The sequence below is a fragment of the Artemia franciscana genome, chromosome 10 (genome assembly GCF_032884065.1).
Source record: "Artemia franciscana chromosome 10, ASM3288406v1, whole genome shotgun sequence".
Classification (NCBI taxonomy): Eukaryota; Metazoa; Arthropoda; class Branchiopoda; order Anostraca; family Artemiidae; genus Artemia; species Artemia franciscana.
The window spans coordinates 28,100,715-28,122,065 of NC_088872.1; the positions used below are offsets into that span (position 1 = coordinate 28,100,715).

The 21,351-nt window shown below is 36.1% G+C and overlaps 1 protein-coding gene across 1 annotated transcript in view; it reads right to left on the reverse strand.

The window, feature by feature from the left end:
* Window positions 1–21,351, reverse strand: part of LOC136032022 (protein pelota-like) — a 252,051-nt gene that overhangs the window by 191,176 nt on the left and 39,524 nt on the right. The gene's annotated exons all lie outside the window — the stretch shown is intronic.

Consider the following 21,351-nt stretch of genomic DNA (forward strand, 5'->3'; position numbering starts at 1 on the left):
TAACTTTAAACTTAATGAATTTTATATATTTGGAATCAGCATAAAAAGCCAATTCTTTCGATGTACCTGTGATCAAAATATCCAATTTTGAGAATTTCGGTTACTATTGGGCCGAGTCGCTCCTTACTTACAGTTCGTTACCACGAACTGTTCAACTTCCATAAAAGAGTATGGAAAACCGTTTAGAGAAAAGTAGTGCCCGACAACTTTTTTTTATTTTTTTCGAGAATCTCGCTATGGAAAGTTTCTATATGTTCTTGTCATATCTCAGTGAAAACTAAAAATAAGAAAAGTCTGGCCTTTATTTTGACAGAATTACTCGGAATAAACCATAGAAACATTAGAAAAAAGAAGCTAATGAGCCTAATAAAGGCCCCCTTGCCTGATTAAACGAGCCAAGAATTTCTCAAGACGACAAAAAGGACTGGTGTTAAAGAAATAAGGAGGGATTAGGTTAAGAAATTTTCAAAGAGGCGAGTCTGTAGTCCTTTATCTCAAAATTAAACGTTATCAAGCTCAAGCCCGTAATGAGAGATATGGGTGATTTAAGTTTCTCGTCCAAATCTTGTATTCGGATCTAAGTAAATTAAAAGTTGAATTAAAATGGAATAGTAGTGGGCATCAAGTCATGGCTAATTGTAGAAAAGGCCAAGACAGATAGTCCAATTGAGTAAGAGGCAATTCTGGCATTAATCCCCCCCCCCTTATTAGGATTGTGTAAAGATGATATTAGTTGATTTGTTAATAGATATGTCTATCTATTATCCGTCCAAATAGATATGTCTATCTATTATCCGTCCATACGTCCACTTTCCCCGTCTATAAATTATTCCAGAACGATGCAGTATTCGGGACATTCCCGGCGGAAATTCATCGCAGGTTCAAATTTCTGCAACAAATTACTTCGTTGGCCCTAGATGTTACGAAAATCCATTTGAAGTAGAGGTTCAGTTTTTTTCGTTTTGTTTCAATGTCTCAGAAAGAACCAATAAACATGGTTATTGATTTAACATTGAGAAAATCACCCAAGAATAAAATCACCATTACTTGCGTATTATTTTGGACAAATCCTACTTATCAATTATTCTACAATTGTTTGGCGAAAATTTTTCATTTTGAGGCTAAAAATGTAAGAAAATTTTTAGTTAAGGAAGGAGAGCTTTTAAAGTTTTATACATATAATTTGTATCTGATCATATGAAATAATTATGAAAATTTAGTAGCCCCTTATCATAAAAGAGGAACATAGAGACTATCCATTAGAAACTACGAACAGAAATCTACATGCAAGAAAACGTGCTCAATTGTTAAGAAAGGACTTCTCTCAAAAAAGGTATTGTTAAAAATCTGATAATTTCTGTGAGATTTAACAGTCTTTTATAAAAAAAAAAGAGAAAGAAATTATAAAGAAAGGTAATTAAAAAAGCTTGGGAAGTGGTGTCTAAGGAAACTGGGACTGGATTACCAGGTATGCATTTACTAGCTTTTTGCTTGAGCGGGATTTTCCAGCATCATACCTATGCCTACGATTTTCCAATTATTATTGGACGTTTTCCCAGGAAATTAAATGAATCGTTCGAATCGCATTTTTTTTTTTTTTTTTTTTTTGCAAATGACAGAGACTGGGAACCAGGGATAATAGGAATTATTCTATCTCGCATTCCACTAAACTGGAATGTGACTAATGCAGTAATCTAAGATATTTTGACTAAATTAAGTAAACCTTGGGTGGGTGAGTGATTTAATTGACGAAAGTTTATTCAGAACCGATTATGGACGATAAGCTAAAGAAATTTAAACATTTAACCAGATAATCATTATAGTTAAACAAATGCGAGGGGATCTCATCGGACTTTTTTAAAAGCAACTCAGAGCCAAAAATACATACACGGTACATTCTTTTCACCTACGAGCATAGCAATAAGAATAAGCTGAATCGATTGGTACGAGCGCCCAATTACTCCTGTGAATAAATATATGCCGAATTAATGTATCTACTCTTTCAGTTTATACTTTCAAAAGAAAGACTAAAGTATTATAGAGCTAAAAAAAAGCTTTCGTTTTTTCTTATGATCAAAATTATTTCAACTTTTTCCTTCCAAACGTTGTTCAACTATGAAAAAACACCCGCGGTCTTAACTATTTTACATTTTTTATTTTCACAGCACAGTCTTTACTAAATAATACTACCTAGGTAAGTGAAGCTGTTAACTTGATCGATCTTCTCATCACCCAAATTCACCTATTCGCCTTCACTTATTTCCAGTCTTTGCGACTCAGTCCTCTTAAAATTAATTTTCAAACCTATTCTTGCACCCTGAACCCTCATAACCTTCAAAATTCATTTATTTTGATAATATTTTTATCTATGACTCTCAAATTATCGGCAAAATTTATGTCTAGGAGGCTTTGTTCCCCCACTTGGTTCGGTTCTCTCCTATAGACTTTGTTGTGCTCCTTTAGATCAGGCCTCATCAAAATGACCCATAAGTGAGGATACAACTAGACCCTGCTTAACTCGTGATTCAATAATACACCAGCTACATGCCTCGTTACCTACCTAAATAGCAGCAAACTTATTTTAGTACATAGCACTAATCACTTTAATGTATTTATTTGGTATACTATACAAGGATAGGACCTTTGGTATAGCTCTTCTATCGATTGAACCAAACGCTTACTCATAATCCGTAAAACTAAGGACTAAAGGTGTGAGGTCACTCACACACTTCTCAATTATTAATCTGAAGAGTGAAAATTTGGTCGATACATCCTCTATTCTTCCTAAAACCACACTTGCTCTTCTCTTAAAACTTTATCTACAGCATCTCTAATTCCAAAAGGCATCATCAGGAAGTAATTAGCTTCCCACAGAAGCCAAGCTAATGCCTCTTTAATTATTAAACTCATTCTTTATCACTTTTCTTATAAGGGGGTTTAATTAGAGCTTTCCTAAAATTTTAGGTACTTTTATATTTAGGTACAATATTTTTTTTTGCTGTTCTGCCCCTCTCTCTTTAACTCTTTCCTTATCACTAATTGTGGCCCCGTTCCTATTTTTAACTGAGAAGTCCAGATTAACTGTTTTCTCTCAATTATTTAGCATGCCAGTATAACATTTCAATATTATGCCGTCTGGCAGCATCTTCCAGATCTTCAGCAATTTTAATCCATGGCCTCTACTTCAAGTCTCTTATATTCATATTTTGATCTTTCTCCACTTCCCTTACATTCCACTTAGTCTCACATGAACTATCACTTTAAATATTTCTTGGACACTACTTGTCTCTACTATACTTAAAGCATCTTCACCAACATTCTTAACTGCGTTTTAAAGTTTTCTTACCTTTCTTAAATTTCAGCTTTATATTAACCCTAGACACTACTTGATGGTAATCTTTACTTTTAACATCAATAACAGAACTCATATGTACCCTAGTCTATTGTTTCGATCCTGCTAGTCTTCGGTTTACAATGACATAATCAATAAGGTTAGGCATCTTACCCCCATATGAATACCATGTTAACTTATGGGTCATGTTATGGCCATATACTGCGCTGGTTATGACTAGATTGTTGTACCTGCGAAATTGCAGCAGTCTATAACTGTTGCTATTTTTTTCTACACCAAATTTACCTAGGCTAAGATAACATCAGCCCTTCTCTACCGACGAGGGCGAAAAAAAAACCTAATAAAAACACCATATTTCTACCTTGGATCCTATGTATTTGCTCATGTAGCTGGAAGTAAAATTCACCCGAGTCACTACTATCTCTACCTCTTGATTCTACTGGGCCATATACTAACTGCAACCATAATCAGCAGAATTTATTGCCATAGGCTATATGAATGTTAAGCAAAATTATTTTTGACCCTTGTCTATTCGAAAGCGTTTATGAGTCACTTAGCTTCTCTTCAGAGGCTCCAGAATCGAGGAATACGTGCATTGCAGCAGTATTTGCAATTTCCATTTATGTCTTCTATCCTCTTTCTATTTGATTTTTACAGTATTATGTCAGTGTATCTCTTGAGTACCCTCACGCCCTTGCAACTAGACCAAGTGTTATAGTTTTATATTGTTTTTTGTACAATTTGGATAGATAAAAACATTTTTTTTTGTAAAATTTAGAAGACTAACCACCCCCCTCCCCGATGAGTATGTAACGCCTATATGGATAATATTCATTTGTCAATTATATTCACCTCATATTCATTTGTCAAACCTTCTACTGCTCGCTGGGCAGTCAAATTTTCGGTGGTTACATGCAGTAAAAACTTACAGGTAATATTTCTTCCCATGCAACAAATGATAGTTGAAAACATAAAGTTAATAACTTTAAACCCCAATGAAAAGATTAGACTACAGCATAAATAATTGATAAGCCACAAAATTATCTAAAAGAATAGTGATTTAACAATTTTCTTAATTATGTGTTAATATATATAAAGAAACAAGAAAAGCTAATGCACAAAAGCTAACAAACGATTGGCATATAACTGGCATATAATTAATTCATTTTATTCTCATTGTGCTCATAGAGATTTCTTAGTTCTATTGCTGTTCTTCTCCTCTTTTCCTTTAAGTCAGCAACGTTAATGAAGCAAGCCGCCAGACTCAGCTTGTAGACCGCTCTTAAAGAATCAATAGCCGGAAATTGAAGCCGGACGGGAGTGCCACCGTGTTAAAGGACAGTAACAAATTAAGCACCATCAAAATAGATGAAGACCTTCCAAACAGAACGAAACAGGAGTGACATAAATGCGAATTTTGTGGAAATAAATGAGACTTTAACAAAACTATTTCCTTTTTTTCTTCTGAATCAAGATAGTGATTTAAGAACACCATAAAGAAATTTATATTCTAACTTAGTTATAGAAATATAATGGAGTATGATGCCAAACCACGTCATTTTCTTTTTGTTTTGAAATCTAGTCCGACATTTTGGCTTCCATTTACGACTCAACAGGGATTTCCGTCCCTAAGGTAGTCTCAAATTCTCGAAGAGAGCCAGACAAATGTGACACTATCCTATCACAGGAAAAAACAAGCTTTTTTCCTTTCTTACACAAATATCTTATAGAGTAGTTTTCACCAAAGAGATCTTTACAGCATTATTGTACATTTTCGGAGACTAATACAAAAGAAAGCAATTTGAGGCAGGCTTTTAGTGGAAAGTCTAACGACAAATCCCCTCTTTTATTTTCGAATCCCAAATAAACAAATTAAAGACAACTTTGGGTACCAACTAGGCACATGAAAATAATAATGACATTTCTAAAAGGGAAGGGAGGTTCTGCTCTCTATGTGTCAAATAAAGTTGCATATTTCATTCGTAAGCTTCTTTTTCGAAATGTGGAGGGGTTTTAGAGTCGCTGTTTGTAGAAACTTTAATATCAGGAAGAAAAACGTTGATTATTGGGGTTTGCCGCATTCCAACGGTTCTATTACAGATTTTTTACACAACCTTAATGAAAGAATAGAGCTGTTCCAAAATCAACAACCTCATAGAGCTGTCACGGGTGATTCCAATTTAAGTCTCTTGTGTAATTTATCTTCGGCATTAGACTTTCTCACAAGAATTCTCGCTGCCGGCGACTTTTATACCTACTGAGAGTTTCAGCTACTGATATGCCACATTTTGTACGACAAACAAGAAAAAATGATAGAGAAAACGACGGTGATATCAGCCGGCGGATTGAAAAGAAGCGAGGATGACAAAATCAGATATTTCGGCAAGGACCTCCGCCAAGCCGTCTACAGTGCTAAAAAAAAAGAGAAAAAAACAACTACCATTTTGAAATAAACTCCAGCAGAGCAGATGAGACACTGAATAAAAAAAAAGGCAGAATAAATGAAATATCATTCACCAATTAGATTGAGCAGGAATTTTTGCCTAGCAATTGACTTAGCTTGCCTACTGACCCAATTTTAATTAGAAGTGCATTCAGATCATCTCAATTTAAGCCGAGGAAAACAATTTTTAGAAAAATTTCAAAATTTCTGGAATTTTCCTAAAAATTTCATTTTTAGGAAAAAATGTCAAATTTTTAGAATATTAAGTTTATTTAAATTGACTATATAGGAGTATCTCCACTATCTATTTAAAGCAAGGTCTCTATTTATGCATTTTCTAATTTCAATTGCCTCCCTAAAAGATTGTCGTAAACCATTTTCTGTGGATATTAAATTTGCCTCATCAAAAAGAACTAAATGAACTATAATAGAACTATATTTTCAAAATTGTGGATGGCCAAGGTAGAATTATAATCATAGTTTTTATTTTCACATCTCATAGATCTATTAATTGAAATCTTCTGTTCATGCAGTCGACCCCCATCTGTTGACGGGTCCTCCCAATGTAAAAATGTCCACAAGAACAAAAGACTCTGCAAACACCACTGCCCAGTACAGGCTCAGTTTTATCCATTACAGAATTGAAAAAATGTTTCAACCTTTAGTTCGTTTTTGAAAGAAACTGAGATATTATGTTTATTTACGAATCACGAATTGTGTTTTTTCTCTGCTGCAAGTTTTCTCTGCTGCGAGTTTTTCTCAGCAAGATTTAAAATAAAACAAAAATATTACTATCAAGACTCAAAAGCTTTCTCGAAACAGGTCAGTTTCGTCATGAATATCCGTTGGGTTTTGAATATCTGCATGAATTCAACTGAACAAATGTGTGCTTTGCTTTCATTCGGCTTTAGAATTTGGGTTAATTCCAGTTGCTTTATTTTCGGATGTAAATAAAAGGCATTCAATACCTCAACAACTCACTCAACTCTATTCAATATTCACTGTTCATGTAGTCAACCCCCCAGCTGTTGATGGGTCCTGCCAGTGTAAAAGTGTCCACAAGAACAAAGGAATCTGCAAACAGCACTGCCCAGTATAGGCTTTGCCTGATCTGTCCTATGGCTTCTTTTCTTCTCCTTGATCCAATCATATATTTCTTAATGTCTACTTTCCAGACAAATATGGCATAATACAAAATATGGCATATCTTCATGAGCAGGCCAGGTTATTGGTAAAGCTTACAAACAATTTTGATGTTCAACATATAAAAACCTTACAAGTGCTTTTTTTTACTTCTACACGACTTCATGGGAACTTCCAATTGTATCCAAGTCTCCTAATTTTATATATGACAGCTCGTCGTCTTACCTTCGATATTCTGACAGCACGAGGGCACATGCCATACCAAGCATTCGGTCTGATTCTAACCTTCTAATAGAATCTTCCAGAGTAAAGAACACACCTCCAGCTGTAGTATGGTGCTGTGATTTCTTTGGCACCTTCAAACAACAGGCGATTGAATTTCAAAGGTCAAGTTGAAAAACAAAAATGACGACCCGTCGTTCTTGAATGGGGTGGGAAGAGGCCATGTACTTCTTGTGAGGCTATGAATAGACTGGGATGGGGGAGGAGTGTCCGTAGCTGTGTTTACCTCAGGTGGTTTGGTGCAGTAGTGAGTAGCAGTAGTGATATTTTGGTACAAGTAAAAGGTCTTGAGTTGCAAAATAAGATGCCTTAAACAAATGTTATTAAAGTCAGCATAATAATGCTTTACTTGTAACTTGGAAACAAGTCAGAAAATGGGGAAACTTTTTTGGATTTTGGTATCGAAAATAGGGATTTCTAGGGATTTCTCACCAGCCTTTTAGGGATTTGAAAAAAAATTGAAGCGGAAAAAGTGGTCTCTGAGCACCTGGGGAGTCAGGACAGGCATTTTTGCGTGATGTGTTTCTGTGAGTGGTGCAAACCGAGAATGCAGCATTCGTTAGGACAGAGGTACAGAATTCAATTCTGTGTGAAACTTGGCAAATCTGCGACAGAGACGTTTGATAGGATCAAGCATGACTAACCCAGATGTTGCTTTAGCAAGAAGTGGTGTGGTTCGGTGGCACTAAGACTTTTTGGAGGGCCGGGAAGAGGTCGCCAATGAAGACCGTACTGGAGAGCCTTCGACAAACACCGATAATGTGACTCTTGTGGGCAAAGTTTTGAACTCAGACCGCCAACAAAGTAATCATTTAATTGCACAAATGTTAAATTTACTGAAATATGTCGTTCATAACAGTGTGACGGTGCATTTGAACATGCGCAAGGTGTGCGCGAAGATGGTCCCAAAAATGCTCACTGACGACAAGAAATTGAGGCGAGTGGAAGTGTGCAAAGAAAATTTGAACATGCGAGAAAGTGATCCCATATTTTTGAATAACGTAGCCTAAACACAGGTGACGAGTCATGGATCTTTGAGCATAATCCCTAGACAAAGAGGCAACCTTCCGAGTGGCGCACATCGCCGTTTCCTTGCCCAAAAACGGCAAGTATAAGCAAATCCAAAGTGAAAATGATGCTCATTTTTTTTTTTTTTTTTCAAAGGCATCGTCCACCATGGATTTGTTCCTCCTGGACAAACCGTCAACACCAAATTTAATGTGGAAGTGTCCGACAAGACATCAAAGCCGACTGGAAGTTGCACCACGACAACGCCCCGACTCACCCCCCTTTCTAGTGAACAGCTAGATGACCAAGGCCAGAATCCCAACGCTTCTGCAGCCACCTTAAAGCCCAGATGTAGCCCCCCGGACCTTTTTGTCGCCTGAAAAGGCCAATAAAAGGAAAGCATTTTGAGGCGACAGAGAGGATCCGAGCAGCATGTACCGCGGCTCTCAAGGCTATTCCGCAGAATACATACCATGATGCCCTCAATGCTTGGAAATCACGCTGGCAGCGCTGCATTGACGCAGAAGGAGCCTATTTTGAAAGTTTCTAAAGGATTGTAACGATTTCCTCAATAAATGTTTTTAAATCGACTCAGTCCTGTTATTTTACGGGAAAACCTTGATATGCTATTTTGATAAGCTGGAGCGTCTTTCGATTTCCCTCATTCCTTCACCATGAATAGATTGTAAGCTCTACACGGACTAATAGCACAGAAAGTGTCAGTCAAATCAGAGACACAAATTGGCTGGTCGCCTTATCCTACCCCGGTAAAAACATTTTGAAGACTCCTTACCCCTCCCCCAAAAAAAATCCGAAAGTTTCAACTCATAACCTTCGAGCAGTTCCCTAGATATTGCAGTTATATCTAACCATTAGGTCATTTTTATTATCTGGTTACATACGATGTTTTTAGATTTACCTCTATGCCCTCCCCCAGAGCCAAAATCAAGGTCAATTCGACCTTCCAGACACAAATCGAAAGCTTAAACTCTATCCCACAGGCTGTACCCAAGATAATGCAGAAAAGCTATTTTGTTAAACGTGGCACATATAGTGCAATTCGACTTACATCGCTAAGTCACTAGGAATAAAACCTAGTCCCAAAGGGGCTTATAGTGCCAATAAAATTACCCAGATCTGAGAACAGAAATCCCTAGTCAAAATTAAGCTATGCAAGACAACTTAGCCCCCCAGCACTCCCTGGAAGTTTAAGATGATCCCCCAAGCCACATTAAAAAGAAAAACCTTATTTTGATAGCCTGGCAATACATAGTGTCTTTTGATTGATCTTGCTACTTAGACGTGAATATATTCTAAGTCCCATATGGGCTTATAGTATAAAAACTTTTAAGTAGATAAGAGAATTGGTTATGGTTTTCTTCAAAAGGGATACTTCCTTGGAAGCATTTCTATGTCTTGTACTTATTATTAATTTTGATATTATTTTTTTATAAGAGATATCTTTGCTGAAAGGATTTCTGTGCCTTTCCTGTGTGCCTTTCCTGGATTTCCAACTGCCTTTCCTGTGCTCCTTAAGATGCTTAAATTGCATTTGTGAAATATACTGGAGTTTTATCCTGGATCAGCAATGCTAACTGGATCAACACATTGAAGAACAAATGTCTTAGAAAACATCTTGGGATGTCTTGAAACGTTTTGAAAAAATGTCTTAGAAAACATTTCGGGATGTCTTGAAGCGTCTTGAAGAGTAATATCTTAAAAAACATCTTGGGATGTCTTGAAACGTCTTGAAAAAATGTCTTGAAGAAAAATGTCTTAAAAACTTCCCTGCTTGAACAGTGGACTCTAACAAACCCTATTACGTAACACTCCAAACCCTATTACGTAACAACCAAACTAAGCCCTCCCTATTACGTAACAGACAACTGCGTCTTCTAGAAAACATTCCCTATTACGTAGGTGTACTATACACGTGCGCTATAGTATTGCATCAGACCCAGGTGTGCGTAATAACGTCTTGAGGGACTAGTAGTTCTAATAGTTTATCTCCTATCTGGCCCCTTAAAATTATCTTGAGGATACTACTCAATTGGCCCAGTTATTCAAGGTTTTGAGTTCTGATGTCTTCGGAAAAAGTTCATGGCCCTCTTTAGGGACCAATTGTATGGCAAATCAATATATATTCTTTTCTTTTTTATGAATTGAACTTCCTTTCGCCCAAGGAATTCCAAATAACTTCAACAAAATCGAAAAAGCAACAGTTTTTGGCCTACTATTATTGAAAAACCTTTGCATATTAGGGTCTGCTTGATCCAGGAAGTTAGGGACATAAGTTTTAAGCTGCTCGGAAAAAAAATTGGGCCCTTATTGCAGGGAGTCGATGCTTTTTTATATTTCTACTTATTCATTGGCGTACTTTTGGCTTAAGGTCTTAGGGATACAGCTGTTGATCTTATCAGAAATAAATTTGGCACTTTTGGGAATTCATTTTAGGGGGAAAATGCCCTCAAACTAAACTCTGTGTTATATTTGGTTCTTCTTAGCTTGGGGACTTACGGCTGCTAGTTTAAAACTAATCAAAAACAGCACTACTTTTGGCTAATTTTGGTCCCATCACATGTTCCTCCTTCAAACAAAATTGTGCGGCCTCCTTTGCAAAGAGAACAATCCGTGGAAGTTTCAAGCCAATCGAAAAAAAGAGATAGCCGCTTTTTTGAGCCGTAATTTTGACAGAGGCTCGAGTCGCCAAATTTTTTTTTTGCATTAGCTTTTCGCATTGTGGTAATAATAAAAACAATAAATAAACCATCAAATAAATAAGTCCACTTGGCCAGAGACTTGTGTTTTCAAATTGCAAGCCGTTCAGAAAATTAAGAAAAAATTTGCTGATCCATTTTAGGGCCCCGTTCGCAGCCAAAACAAAATTTTTTCTTAATTTCTTTCTCTGAATTGAAAGGGGGAAGAACTTATAGATATAATTTTCAATCCAATGGAAAAAATCTCAATTTTAAAGGGTACTGTTCCTGTCCTAGCTTTTTGTGCACTAGGGTTCCCTTAGTCAAGGAACTTACGGAGTTATCATTCAAGTCGTTCGAAGAAAAAAGTAGTTTGACCTTTTTTGGGGAGACAATGTTTTCCAAATGTTTTTCCTCTGCATTCAGCTGCTCCCTGGTTCAAGGACTTAAGGATACACTTTTTGAGCTGATCAGAATTACCATTTTGGATAATTATGGAGTTTTGGATGATTTGGGCACCATGGGGAGAGGGAGGACCATACCCTCAGAATAATTTTTATAGACTTCCACTTGGTCTGGGGACTTACGACTTAAAGTCTAAAATTTATCAGAAACAACGATTTTCTTTACTCATTTCTGGGCACCCTAACACCTTTTATTTAAGCAAAACATGCGGTCCCCTTAGCGGAGGTCATTATCCTTGAAAATTACAAGCCAATCGTGAAAAAAGGTTTATGAGCCATTTAGAACACCCTCTTTGGGGAGGAGGGGCTGTGCCCCAATTAAAAAAAGATTTTGTACACTTTTTGGGCCCCATTTTGGAGACAACACAAATTCTTTTCATTTTTTTTCTAGCGCGTTGAGGTCCCCAAAGGCAGAGGTTCTTAGAATATACTTAATCGCAAATAAAATAAAATCCTAATGCTAAATCTCAGTTATTTCCACCTTCAAAAATTCTCATGTTTTGCGACCTCGGTAATGTTTTTGAAAGCTTTGAAAGAGAAGCGCTGGTTGCCCCTGATCCCAGTGCGATACAGGCATCGCTTCATCTCAAAGAGCATCCGTTTTTCACTGTCACTTAAGAGAACATATATAAATTTGTGTTAAATTAAAATCAGGTTTCTAGATGCTAAAACGCTTGATCAAAACTTAAACAAATAGGAAAGCAGCATACAATATATTGAAGACAAACTGCTTAGAGTTAATCAATCAATCTAGTGAGAGTCAATCAATTCATGTTCATAGTAAGATGTTTGTAAAATTCACTATTAATTGCATTTAAACTCAAAGATAGATAACGATTAAACGTTAATGTTAATTTTGAGGTAATTAATTGGGATGAATGATGTTTCAAAGATTCGGATCCAATCACACCCTAGACAGAAGTCCAGCCAATATTCGCAGAGATTCGACGCACAAAAAAAAAATCCTGCATTACATCCCTTATGTCCACATCGATTGATACCGAAACAGGTTCGGATATGAACAGCAATGCCGATGTTTTCATGATTGCGCAAGTCCGTGTCCTTTATGAGATGTATGATAAAATTTTCTTTCTAACTCAATAACGAGATATTGCAGCTGATTTAATTTTATACTTTATAAGAACTGCTTTTATACGGTCTAGCGCCCACTCTGCATCTGGGTGAGAACTGATAAGAAATTTAAACTCATTCAAAAATTGTGTCGCATCTGGGAGGAAAAATCCAGATGAAATCCCTTCCACAATAGCAATTCCTTGTGAAAGTTTATGAAATGTCGTTATTTTTTTTTTTAGCCATAAACCAACCTTCAAAGAAAACTAAAAATGTAGAAAGATTATTTCCTATACCTTTTCCCATAGTTTTTCGTTCGAAAATATTAAATCAAAAACAGAAGCTAATCGCGTAAGGTATTTTTTCATTAGTTCTAAGCAATGAAAGGCTCTTAATTGACACAAGAAAAATCCAAAGAAAATATCAACCGGGATTAGAATCATAAGAAAATTGATGAAAGCTAATGAAGAGATACAGCTACAAAACTTATGGAGAAAAGCTCAAAGCATACTAAATAGGAGCTAACACAGAATGAGATGCCATTTTTTTTCATTGTTGGCAGAGTAAGAATTTTCTATTTCAGTAATTCCAGCAAGAACATTTGTCAAAGGTAAATTATACCCCTATTATCTCAATAAATTATATCCTTGTGATATCCAGATATCCATTTCTATTATCCTAAAACTTGGTAAAAGAAAAATAAAATCTTAAATGAAAGGCTCTATACTTATTAAAAGGTTATTAGACCAAATTTCCAGTTCGACACTTCGCATGGGATTATATTTGCCAAAAACATTTTATTTACAACCAATTATACTAGAGTCAGGAAAGTTAGAAAAAAAGAAGGTTCCAAGGCTAGACACCAAAATACACTTATTTGATCCAAAAAATTAAGTTTGGCAAAATATTATTTTTATCAACAATAATGAAAAATATTCACAGTTCTACATGAGAAATTGCAATGATTCGAAGAGGGCTTGATCAGTAGTTTATTTCCATCCAAGTTCACTCCAATGTGCTCGAAAAGATAGTTTCTTTGGCTGCACAATCTGGGTACATGTTTCGAAAGTCCTGCACTCTCGTGACATCTTTTCTGTTCTTTACGCAGCCGCTAAGACTTTAATCCACGCGGAAGCAACTACTGCCATCCCGCTTGAGGTCTGGTGGCGGACACATCAAACAAAAACTACGTATGCTTCCTATCACCAGTGGAGCTCATGTGTAAGCCTGAACACTGTTACGAAAGTCAGAAGATCCCTTCATCATAGTCGGGGATGTCCAGTGAAAAGAAGCAAATATAGAAGACACACTTTTATTTTGAGAGCATGTTACAGTAGGATGTCGAATCAGTTTAATATAGAGATGAAGGGTAATGTGAAGATAGCCTTATCCGAAAACATGTCAAGTTTGCTCAAAAATGCTGATTTACTGGAACGTCATATTGGAAATGTTCTTCCGTTTCCTTCCTTCGCAATCTTTCTTTTTTCGTCGTGTTTCACCTCGAGTCCAAATCCAATTTTCAAAAGTTAAATACAATTCAATATTATTCATGATGATTAAACGCTATCGAATAATTGAACTGGTCACGTGACGACAAATGATACTAAACCAAATAGTGAAAAAAGGCATCATCAATGCAACAGCACAAAAACGGAAACCAACTCTTGATTACTATACACATAACTCTCTAGCCTTTTGGAATGTTTCAGAGAGGGGGAAAGTAGTACCACTCGTATTTGTAGACCTTGATTAGCCTCAATATAGTATTTTTATTATTGTTGCCGTTAAGACAAAAAAAATCAGACAACTCGAAATAGAAATCGCTTTTAGTAAGAACAATTACCCCTTGGTCTGTAGAAACTTTAGGGGACGGTACCCATACTTTTGTTTGTGGTAATTGATTTCCTTCTGATAGATGGCATTTATAGCGTTATCGTATCCGTAATCCCTTTTCATATCTGTGGGTTTTGGGTTTCATCTATTAATCAACAATAGTTACAATTAGTTTTTGGCTTCAGTTATTATAACCTTGTTTCTGCTAGTCTTAGGTTTTAATATAGCTCTTTACGTCTCTGAAAAACTTCTTCTTTAAAAATCTTTTTTTTTAAGTTGACTATTTGAAATAGCTACACTGACTAGCTTATTACAAGCAAAACTGTAAATAAATCTAAAAAAATCTTTCCAGTATTGAAAAAAATTAAGCAGGAAAAGAGGAATAAAAACAAAACGGTAATTCATATTGCATTGATTTTAGTTTCAGTTTAAAATTAAAGATGCAAGTAAAGATAAGACTTTCTGAGTTTGGATCTGGCAAAAAAATGTTACGGATTATATCAACTAAAGTTGCTAATGCAAAGAAGCAAAAAAGCAAAAAAAAAAATAAAACCATTTGTACAGCAAGGAGGCACAGCCCATCTCAGCAAAAGAAGCAAGTAAATTCACTATAGTAAATTCACTATTATTTACTTATTTTTTCACAGAGGCACTCATATCCCCACTTTTCCCCAAAATTTTTGAGATAACAATTTTGTTAAAAATAGTTCAAAGCTCAGATATCAAAATTTCCAGTTACAATACAACACCCAGGGCCCAGGAGCAGGCGTTGTAAGTTATGCTCTGGGGGTATATTTGGTTCTGATGGAAGGGATGCTCGTATAAACTTCAGAGAGGGCTCATTTGTTTGTAAGTTGGAAGTCCTGCTTCACTTTTTAAGCACCAAAAGACCGACGGGCAAGCAACTCCCTCCACCACTTCCTAATTTCCTCAAACCCACCTGATAAGAACTTTGAAATAGCCACTATCATAATCACACCATCCACTAAATCATAATCGTGTCCCCTCATAGGTATACGATCACCTTCCAAATTTTTTAGGTAATCAGGCCATGAATCAGCTTCCGGAACAACCTGGGTATTAACTTTTCCCTTTCCATCATTCCTTATTCCCCAAAACTTCTAAAAATCTTTTTTTCTAAAATCGTCAGCAATGTCCAGTTTCTTCTTATTCTCATACTCTTTTTTTCTTTTTATTAAAATATTGTATTCTCTTCTTTTATCTTTATATTTAGCCAATCTCAAACTTTGATCTTCCGCGCTTTCACATCCATTCAAGCGATGCAATGAATATCTCACTTCTCCTTTCATTAACTTAAAATCCAAATCAAAATACCGCTCCTTCTTTCTTACTTTTTTGTCAGGCAGCACGATTCTGCACAACTGCCCATTATTTCATTTAACTGCATAATTACACGATGTGCATCTTTTTCATTGTCTTCTAACGATTTCAACTTATTTTTTACATGCATGCAACTCCAAAGGCTCCCTTTTCAAATGCCTCACTATCTTTATCTCTTAAATCATTCCTAATTCGTTGTCTTAAACTTACTTTTCTATACTTAACATTGTAGAAATTTCTTACTCGCGGACCGCGATCCTGAAACTGTCTAACCTTCACCTCAAGTATAATAGCTCTATGATCAGATCCAACTAAATCTATAGATCCCATATTAATTGTTTCAGGTACAAATTGCGTATTAACCAGCGCATAATCTACAACAATTGGAGTTGGACCCGAAAGGCAAGTAAACTCGCCCCTGCCCTTATCATTCCCAAACCTACCATTCGCAATCATCAGACCATGATCCCCATAAAACGGCAGAAGCTTTCTTCCCCATACATTTATTTTTCTTCTTTCTTCCATGTTGCTTCGTGGTATTCTACAACAAATAGGGACAAAATCACCTAAATCTGGGATCAAAACATCTGGGATCTCAGCCTCCATGCCGGCATAAGCATTAAAATCCCCCCTCAACACGCACTCCAGACCTCAATAACTTTCTTGCATTAACAATAATTCTTCTTCTAAAATTTTTCAAGTATTACTAACTTCTGTGGAGGTATATACACTACTCTAAACCCAAAATTAATTGCTTCCCACATTTAAAACAAATATACAGCCAAAGCAGCTTTTCAGATCTACTATTAATTCTTTCATAACCTTCAATAGCAGATGCTTTAATCAAAACTAAAGTGCCACTATGATGTCTATTATTTCTTGATACATTACGCACAATCTGTTCTACCAAATACCTAGGGAGAGGTGATATAGGAGAATAATCATTCCATGTTTCAATAAACGAAATTACATCAAACGAAAATAAATCGTTATATAAATATGTCAACTTATCACGTAATCCTTGCATGTTCCATGACAGTAGACTCAGTATATGGCCCTTTATTGCCTATGTGTCTACGCTTTCTGTCAGAACGTTAACATCGTTAGCCTTTGGTTGGAGTTGCTCGTTACTAGTCTTAGTTGGGGAAAAGGCAACATGATAATGATCACCACTGCGGTTATTTATACCCATTAAGATACACCTTACGTGAAAAAACCACCACGATGTCTTTCGTTAAACTTGTTTCTTGCCGAATGGCTTCCTTTATGTGCAACATTACGAGTACCAGGTCGATGCAGGTCGTTAGGGCTGACAATAGTACTAGCAGGTCTTTTAGCTGTCGATACTGCCTGAGTAGTACTGGTTGATGGTACCAATGTCTCAGCATCACTATCACTGGCATCACTATCTAGCATCATCGGAGTATTATTGGGATTATTTGGGAGCCTAGCACTAAGGGGTGGACCAGGATGTCGAACTGGCTTCAAATTACACTTAATCTTGACAATGGAATTTCCAGCTGAATAATCGGCCTTGGATAAACAGTTTGTCAACTCGTAACTTTGCATCCCAGCCCTAATTTTGCGAAAGAGTCTACATTTCCTTTAAGTGTTTACGGACCTCCCTTTGTACGGCTGTCTAATCCGGAGCCACCGATAGACCTAACGTTCTTAATAAGGAGCTGTTCCTTAAAATATGGTCTCTAATTTCAACCGGGTTTAGCTTTGCTACTATTGGCCCTGATTTCAATCTAAAAATGCCACGTATATCACCTCAATTTATTTCGAGAGACGGCATAGTACGGTTTAATAATCCCGTTATCACTTGTTTCAGAGCATAATCGTCAAGGTGTTGAGGAGTATAATTAGAGATCATTAAATTCGTTCTTTTCTGCACTGCTTCGAGCTGGTTGGCTCGTTCATAAGAGACTGCTAGGTTTGATTTCACACTTTCCATCTCTCTTTTAATTTCTTCATTTGTCTTAGCATTGCAGGATAACCGTATAATAATGCTAATTAACTGTACTTGTATGGTATCAATGCTATCCGAAAGTTCAAGAATCGCATTAACTTTCTGCGAAAGCACCGGTAATAAATCCAGTATAAAATTAATTTCTCGCAAAACTGGGCACTTTGCATTTTCTCGGCCTATCGTGCTTGGTCTGCCATTTACACCCTTAGAAACTTATCAATGAACAAAATGTAGAATCACTAGAACAAAGACCACTATTTAAGACCACTGGCAACGAGGTCTTTAAGCCACTTTTCAACATCTGATCATACGTCGCTCTTACTAGTCTATCGTCATTACTCTTAATTAACTTCAACCAGAATCTAAGCATTAAAATAGACCTACGCAACTTTAAAGAAAACAGGCCCATATCACCTTTTAGAATCTGTGAATGAGTTGTCTGATGTAGACCAAACACTCTTTTATAATACTGTAGCTGCAGGGACTCCAGTTGCTGCACCGTTTCTCCACCCCATATCTCTGCTCTATATTCTATCACGGGTAATATTTTTGTATTCAATTTCTTTTATGCATTTTTAGGTTTTTAATCTCCGTTATTGTCGGGTTTTAAAAAATTGCAGATATGGCCACTCTACCTCTCTTAATTATTTCATCAACATGACTCTTCAGGCTTCCATTTAGCGATAAGAAGAAACCTAAATATTTTATTCTTTTAGTTTCTTATTATTAAATTTAAATCTATACTTTTCTTCGCCACAAACACTCCTTTTTAAAAAAATAACAACTTCGCTCTTTTCAGTATTCAGCCTTAATTTGTTATCTGATAATATCCTTCTATGAGATTCAAAAGCGTCTGCAGATCTTGCGGTTTATTAGCCACCAAAGCAATATCATCTACAAATAATAAAAGAGATAGTTTTCGAGTCCATAGGCTAACTTTCGGAGCCCATCTATTCTCTAAAAAGTTAACAACATCATTTATAAAAGAACTTGGGAGAAAGGGTGCTACCCTGTTTTACTCCCAGCTTAATATCAAAAAGCTTCAAAAACCTGTTACTAACTTCTAAGATTCCACTCACACAAATATAGCCAATTTCTTAAAAATAGTTCGAAGGTCAGATAAGAAAACCTAGTGTCGATACAACCCCCCAGGGTCCGGGGACAGGCATTCCAAGTTATGCCCTGAGGGTATATATGGTTTGTAAGGAAGAGTTGCTCGTATAAACTTCATAGAGGGCTCATTTGCTTGGAAATAAAGAATTCTGGTTCACTTTTTAAGAGTCAAAAGAGGTCGGAGGACAGCTGGACCTCCCTACGCCCCTTTTCCCACACCCATCCGATATAAATTTTGAGACAGCATTTTTTTTAAAAATAGTTCAAAAATTAGATAATAAAAACTCCAGTTTCGACACAACCCCCGAGGGTCCGGGGTGGCTGGCGTTGTAAGCTATGTCCTGGGGGCGTATGTGGTTTTTATGAAAGGGATGCTCGTATAAACTTCAGAGAGGGCTCATTTGAAGGGAAATTGAATGTTCTTGTTCACTTTTTAAGAGTCAAAAGGGATCCAAGGGCAACTAGAACCCACCCCGCCCTTTTTCCCCAAACCCATCCGATAGAAATTTTGAGAGCTATTTTTTTAAATAGTTCAAACATCAGATAACAACTCCGGTGTCGATACCCCCCCCCCCCGATCCCGGGGGCAGGCAGGCTTTGTAAGTTATGCTCTGGGGGCATATATGGTATTTATGAAGGGATGCTCGTAAAAACTTCAGAGAGGGCTCTTTTGATTGGAAATTAAAAGTTCTAGTTCATTTTTTAAGAGCCAAAAGTGATCGGAGGGCAGTTAGCCTCCTCCTCCCATGCCTTTTCCCCAAATACATCAGGTAAAAATTTTGAGATAGCCATTTTGTCAAAAATACTTCATAGGTCAGATAACAAGAAATCCTGTGTCGTTACAACCCCCCAGGGCCCGTTGGCAGGCGTTGTAAGTTATACCCTGGGGGCAAATATGGCTCTTATAGAAGGGATGTCCGTGCAAAATTCAAAGAGGGCTGATTTGATTGGAAATTAAAAGTTCTAGTTCACTTTTTCGGAGTCAAAAGGGATATGTGGGCAAATAGCCCCTCCCCTCCACGTCTTTTTCCCCAAACCCATCCGACAGAACTTAGCGATGACTATTTTGTTAAACATAGTTCCAACATCATATATCAAAACTCAGGGGTCGACACAACCCCCCAAGGGCCGGAGACAGGCGTTGTAAGTTATGTCCTGGGGCATATGTGGTTCTTATAGAAGCAATCAAATATTGCAACCAAAAACGAACAAAAATTAATTTTGAAAATTTCCCGAAAAGAAGTTTTCAAAGAAAAGTAAATACCGTTCTAAACTTAAGATCAGCAGATCTAAAATTTACAATTTGAAGAATAAATGATACCCAAAACGAACAGAAATTAAATAAACAATCAAAGCACAAAACATACAACAAGTAATAATATAAATGAATGAATAAATCTTAAAGCAAGTAATGCTTAATTTGAATATGCAAATTAAGCTTAAAACGAAAACCAATATTTTGCTATTTATAACCCAAAAAGAACAGATATTAAATAAACAATCATTGCAAACAAACATACAATAGATACTAATTTAAATGAGCAGATAAATATTCAAACGAGTGAAACTTAAATTGAATAAGCAAATCAAGCTTGAAACAAACGAAAATCACTGCAAACAAGAGTTTTGGTATTGTCTCCTTTTGTCACAGTAAATGTCTAAAACCTACTGCGTCATTGGCGCTTTATTGAAAACGAAATATATTACAGATATTTTCTTTTGTACTTAATATTGAAAACAAACATTAAAATTACAGTAAAATTGAACAGACGAGCTTTCAGCAATTAATATAATCATACGTTATATTCAGTTTAATTTATTAGTTCTTTCTAAAATTGTTCAAGACGAATATACTTACACTACAAACAAGAGTTTAGATACCGCCCCCTTCCTTACTGCAAAAACCTAAAGCCTACGTCATTGGCGCTTCCCTGAAAACGAATTATATTACAAATATTTTCTTTTCCAGTTCTTACAGCATTGAAAATGAAAATAATATCATATTGAAATAAAATCTTGAACTAATGGATCTTCCAACAATTTGTATCATCATATTTCAAATATTCATTTTGATTTTGCTTATACTTTCCAAGACTGTTCAAGACACATAGAGTTTTCAGTAAAGCGCCAATGACAAAGAAGGTTTTGGACTTTTACAGTGAGAAAAGGAGGCGATATCCAAACTCTTGTTTGTAGTGATTTTCGTTCTTTTCAAGCTTGATTTGCATATTCAACTTAGGTTTCACTCGTTTTATGATTTATCTACTCATTTATACTAGTATCAATTGTATGTTTGTTTGCATTGATTGTTTACTTAATTTCTGTTCGTTTGGGTTCATTTATACTTCAATAGTAAAATATTTTTTTTCGTTTTAGGCATGATTTGCATATTCAATTTAAGCATTACTCGCTTTAAGATTCATTCATTTATTTATATTTTTACTTGCTGTATGTTTTTTTGCTATGATTGTTTATTTAATTTTGCTTCATTTTGGGTTTCATTTATTCTTCAACCGTAATTTTTGGTCGTTTTGAGTTTGAATTTTAACAGTTATTTGTATCTTCTGATCCCAAGTTTAAAATGGCCTTTACTTTTCTTTGAAAAACTTCTTTCCCGGAAAGTTTTTTTTAAT